The sequence below is a fragment of the Camelina sativa genome, chromosome 19, assembly GCF_000633955.1.
Source record: "Camelina sativa cultivar DH55 chromosome 19, Cs, whole genome shotgun sequence".
NCBI classification, from domain to species: Eukaryota; Viridiplantae; Streptophyta; class Magnoliopsida; order Brassicales; family Brassicaceae; genus Camelina; species Camelina sativa.
In genome coordinates, this window is record NC_025703.1 from 17,049,758 (window position 1) to 17,056,195 (window position 6,438).

The following is a 6,438-nucleotide window of genomic DNA, read 5'->3' on the forward strand; positions in this document are numbered from 1 at the left end:
GCACTTACCTTTGCCAAGAAGATTCTGAACCTCAAACAGGAAGATCTACGCTCCTAGGAAGCTCCTAAAACGATCCCAGCTACAGATCTCCCAAGAACGGCTAAGGATCTCCCAGAAACTCACCCAAAAGCTGAAGAACTGTGAAGAACTTCTCTTCTCTCTTATTTTCTCTCAAAAGTGGCCAAAACTAGCCTAAACACGACAAACTCCCTTTTAAACACGACTTAAGGGTTTCCTAGCCTAATAACGCAGCGTTTAGCTTAAGTCAAACTGCACAAAACCGACCTTGCATCCACCAACGCATATAGTGCATCGATCGATGCACCCTATAAATCGAGATTTCAGTTCGCGGATGTTACAGTCAATGTCAAGGATGCAAGGAATTCTCTTGTTGGAAGCAAGGAATATCATATTTCAATTTGGTTTTAGTTGGATTATGGTGTTTCCTGTTCCAAATAGATACATGTAAGTTATATACGTGTAATAATCCACCTAAAACCAAATTTGAAGTATGATATTTGGATGTAACACCTCTATGCAAACTGTGAAAAATATTTTGATTCGTTTAGAAATAGACACGTAACAAAATCACTTAATATTTTCAACAAAACACCCTAAATGAATGTGATTTTTTGAGAATTTCTTACCCAAATTTTTTAAATAAGCATTTTCTAATAATAATTTAAAAAGACCGGTTATGGGACATACAATTTTTGACAGTATGGGACATGATGAGAAGTATCTACTCGAACCAGCTGATTCAAGGCTTGATCTTTGGAGATTCAACAAAGGCCATTCCAATGAATACATCATTAAACTTCGACCTTTTGTTCCTGGCTTTCTTTTGGAGGCAAACAAGCTTTTCACAATGCATGTTTACACTATGGGTTTATCCACTTACGCCCCAGACCGTGTTGAACTTGATTGATCCGGATAAAGTTTACTTTGGAGATCGAGTCATTACCAGTAAAGAAAGTCCTAAAGAGAAGACACTCGATCTTGTTGTGGCTGATAAGCAAAGAGTCGTAATTGTGGATGATACAATTGATGTTTGGCCTCATGGCAAGAGCAGCTTGTTGCAGATCACCAAGTACGTATATTTCAGAGACGGTGATGATAATACAAAGTCCAAGTCTTACGCAGAAAAGAAGATAGACGAGAGCTCAGACAACGGATCATTGGCGAATGTTCTGAAGTTTCTCCAAGATGTTCACAAAAGATTCGAAAATGAGTTAGATTCACAAGACTTGAGGCCGTTGTTACATGATCCTTGCAGACAAGACTGCTTCTGACTTAATCTATGTATACAGTCCACAACTTTACATTCTTAGAGGTATTTGTGATTTGTGAAGAATGATTCCTTTAGTTTATTGATTCTCATAATTTAGATGATTAAGGCTTCAGCAAAGGAAGATATGAAAGTTTTATTTTTTTGGATCAACTCCATGGTCATTATATTCTCCCTAATATATTATGTAAAGATGATAATCACTAGCAGAGATGGTGTTTGATTTAATACTGAGTTATTCATAGTTTTTTTATTTAAAAAAAAAAAGTTTAATGCCCATAACTGCATCTCTGTGATGGTGTTTCATCTACTGCAATGATGATTCTGACACGCTTGAACCAAAGATTATTTTGTATGGTCCAAATTTTGACATAGATATGCTTGTGATTTTGATTGCTAATATGTTAAAATGGAAAATGCGTCTGCCATGTTAAATGTTCAATGAAAATTGAAAAAGAATTCTGAAGTGTTAGTCATTTTTTCGTAGTCTTTTGGATTTGGTTGCTATTACAATAAGATTAAAAGATGTCTTATCATTAAGATTGGGACTGAGTCAGTGCCAATGAAAATCTTTATCACCTAAATTATTGTATTGACACTTAATCCTTTGATATATGCCACTTGTTAGCTAAAAATGACACTGGAAGAAAACGTTTTCGTACATTCTTGTATGGAAGTAAATATGGCAAAGTTAAATAGTGGAAGATATGTTAAAGAGGTTCTGCCGGTAAGGGTTGCGGCATCAAGTCGAATATAGTGATGATGTTACAGAGAAGATGGTGTTAGACATGTTAAAGAGGGGTCTAGATTTCTATCTAACAACACAGGTGCACGACGGCCACTGGCCAAGAGATTATTGTGGCCTATGTTTCTTCTCCCAGGACTGGTTAGTTCTTTAGTTTCGTTCACTAAGCTTTCTTTTGCAAAATTTGCTGAAAACTTGACGAAAACGAACTCTGATTATAGATTGCACGCTCCATAACTTGGCTCATCTTTTTACTTGGATCTGCTAATTCTGTGTCTGTAAAGAAAGGTACTTGGAGTTTTTAAATGGTCTGGACATAACCCATTTCCTCCTGAGATATGGCTTCTTCCGTATTTCCTGCCAATCCATCCAGGTGCTCATAAATATATGCTGAATTACAATTTCATCTGCTCTCAACTTTCTCAGATACTGTTTAAGGTCATTATTTTCTCAGTCTTCCTTTGTTGGTCGACTGACTACTTATACAAAGGAAGTGCCTCTCATAATCAATTCTTGGTTCAATGACTATTCAATAATATGCAGAATGACAACCCAAAGGTGTTGCCACCATGTATGTATCTGTTTTGTATTCTTTATGCTTGTATAGGTTCCACTATATTATTGGGCTTCAGATTTAGTTATATTGGTAAGGAGCTTCATAAGGCAATATCTCAGACTTTATGAAATGGAATACCATCAATGATGGACAACTCAAGTGAAGTAAATCTCAGAATTTTTTTTGTAATTGTAATCTAGTTTGTAAACTTCTCTACTTTCACGCTTGTTCAAAACACACTTATTAAATGTTTTAACTGCGTGTGCATTTAAAATGATGGATATGGTTTTCTTTGTAGTTTATAATGAGATCCTGTTTAGCTGAACTAACTTTACTCAGTATGATTCCTTACACATATTGGTTAGATGCTAGGGGCTAACTACTTTTAGGCTGACAGTTACATTTTTATCGAAGGAGGCTCCACACCCACTTGTGCATCACTTCATAAGATTGCTGTGTCTGTTCTAATGCGATGGCCTGGTGCAAATTTGAGAGAAAAGGCTTTAAAAACCACAATAGAACATATTCATTATGAAGATGAGAATACCAGCTTGATACGTTTGTATTGGACCTATGAATAAGGTATGCAAAACAAACTTCCACAACATTATCTGTACCATTTTCCCTTGACCATTATTCTCTTTCAAAAGTTAAGTTTGGGTATATGTTCGACTTCGCATTTTCGTTCTGTTTTTGAATCTTCTACTTTAGTAATATTTGTTTGTTCTGTATTAACAATTATTAAATATGCTATGCTTTCAAGTTGCACCTACCAAATATCCATGAATTTGGCTGGTAAGATGAAGATGTGGGTACTGCATATTTGTATATATGATTATGTTAGGTAAATTAGGGACCAAGGTGGCTGCCGAACCAGTATTTGATAGGAGGTTGGGAGTTACCCTAACATGTATTTGATAGGGTTGGGAGTTACCCTAGCATGTATTTGATAGAATATATTTTGAATCATAAGAAGGAAACAAAGAACTTTGATGAAGCTGCCTAACCTAACATGTTGAGAGCATCTGCATTTCTATGTACTCTGCCATGTTTTGTTCTCTTCAAGCAGAATTCAGAGCAAGAAACAATATCTTATACTAAGACTTGAAGGAAAATTCTATGTATTAATTGACAAGATAACCAAAAATCTGGGCCTGAAAATTCTACTTATAAATTGGTTAAAAAAGCATGTTCTTAACTTACTTTATAATGAGACGGAGAACGCATTCCTCTTTTCAGACGTTCTTTCAGATAAAGAAAATCCATCGATCATGCTTGAGACCCATGTTGGAGGGAGCAGGGAAGGGCTCGAGGGTCTTGGTTGAAAGATTGAACACACAGATGTCCACCTCATTAGGGGGAAGGACATGGGTGACTTTCTTCCAGTTGGTCTTGGAACATATAAGGTTATGATGAGTGAAATAGATGGAGTTTTGTTTGATACCAAGGGTATTGTTAGCAGGCACAGTGATACCCAAGTCGAGAAGCAGGGCTTCATCACCAAGAGAATCTACGTCAAGAAGATCAGGCATGTGGTCATCTGGGTCAGCGTTAGGATCCATCTTGTAGATGCGGAAGGCCCTTTCGCTACTTTCAGAGGTTGTGCTTGTGACCAACAAAACCTCTCCTGCTGTAGTAACAACGATGCTAAAATAACAATCGTATCCAAGAGGAGCAAACGTTGGGGATGGGTAAGTGTCACTCCTCGTGAGTTCTTCGAAACCTTGCTGCCTAGAAAATCTATGACTCGAACGAAATGACGCATTGTTAAAATGTATAGACGGTAATATTCAGATGAACACGCCAATACTTGTCTATATGTCATATGATGTCGTTTTGTATAGAGTTAGGAATTTCCTTATTTGATCTTCTTGTATACATATATATAGAATGTAACTAGGTCAATGATATTCAAGGAATGAGAATCTCTCCTTCTCCTCTATTCTAACCTAGCCGCTCTCTCTCTCTTTCTCTCTTTCTTTCTTTCTCTCTTGATCATTATATACCATTCTCTATTCTTCTCATACTCATCTGTTTGTAATTCTTACATGGTATCAGAGCAGTAACGTTCCTATTGTGTTTATTCTCAAATCTTTATCTTCCGCACCAGATCTCACCATGGATCTCAGCAAAACCCTAATCATCCCTGTTACACTCAAAGGTGGAAACTATTTGCTATGGGCAAGAACCACAAAGACAGCACTGTGCGGTCGCGGGCTCTGGAAGCACATTGAGAGCAATGAAGCTGTGAAGGAGACGACGACCAAAAAAGAAGGAAAGGAGATCGTTGCGTGTGACAACGACAAGTGGTTCCAAGAGAACCAAAGTGTTTTAGCCTTCATCCAAAATTCCTTGGATGCTACGATTCTTGAGTCTTACTCATATTGTGAGACAGCTAAGGATCTTTGGGATACCCTACAGAATGTGTTTGGTAATGTCTCCAATCTGAGTCGTGTGTTTGAGGTAAAGAGAGAAATCAACAATCTCAACCAGGAAGACATGGAGTTTACTAAACACTTTGGGCAGAGTTGGAAATGTTAAGGCCTAACTCGGTGGATCCAGTGGTTTTAAATGAACGTCGTGAACAAGACAAGGTGTTTGATTTTCTCTTGGCATTGAATTCATCATACAATGATCTCATCAAGCATATTCTTCGTTCGGACAAGCTTCCAAGTCTTGATGATGTGTGCAATCTAATTCAAAAGGAGCATGGTTCCATTGGTCTGTTTGGAGCAAAAGGCGATCTTATCACAGCCAACAAAGGAGAGGTCGCTGTTGCAAACAAGGGCTACTATAGAAATGATGGAAAGAACTGGTTCATATGTGATCATTGCAAGAAGCCTGGACATCTTAAGGAGAAATGTTGGGCTCTCCATCCACATCTTCGCCCGAGAGGAACTAATCCAAGAGAAAATCAAGCGAGTGGATATGGTGAAGCACAAGCCCCGATGGTTCCTCAAATCACTGAAGGAAACAAATCAGCGTTAGCAGCCTCCTCGGAGTTGGTGAGAAAATCTGATCTCGATGCACTTATCAAGGCTTTAAAGGAGTCTTCTGGTAACGCCTATCTTACTCTCAATGCTATGAAACCTCTTATTGTTGATTTTGGAGCCTCTCACCATATGATTAGTGATTCTAAGCTAATTAAAGATATAAAACCGGCTTTAGGAAATGTGATCATAGCAAATGGAGATAAAGTACCTATTGAAGGAATAGGGAACTTAAACTTGTTTGATAGAACCTCTAAAGCTTTTTATCTGCCTAGCTTCACCTCTAACTTGTTATTAGTTAAAAGGGCGACTAATGATCTTAATTGTTATGCAATATTTGGCCCTAATGATGTTTATTTTCAGGATATTAAAACAAGTAGATTGATTGGCAAAGGAACCACTAAAGATGATCTTTATGTGCTTGAGGATTCAAACCTATCTACTTCCCTTTCTTCGTGTTTTAAGTCAATAATTGATAAGGCTAATAGTTCAGTGTGGCATGCTAGACTTGGTCATCCCCATTTTCGTGCTTTGGAACTTTTGTTGCCTAGTATTTCATTTAAGAATAATGATTGTGAAGCTTGCATTCTTGGTAAACATTGCAAAACTGTTTTTCCTAAGTCTTCAACTATATATGAGCATTGTTTTGACTTAATTCATTATGATGTTTGGACTTCCCCTTGCTTATCTCGTGAAAATCAGAAATATTTTGTTACTTTCATTGATGAAAAATCAAAATATACTTGGCTAACCTTGCTTCCTTCTAAGGATAGAGTTCTTGATTCTTTTCTAAACTTTCAAAACTATGTGACTAACCATTATAATGCCAAGATTAAAATTTTGAGATCAGATAATGGTG

The 6,438-nt window shown here is 37.2% G+C and overlaps 1 pseudogene; it reads left to right on the forward strand.

The window, feature by feature from the left end:
* On the forward strand, positions 722-1,493 carry LOC104767912 (annotated as a pseudogene).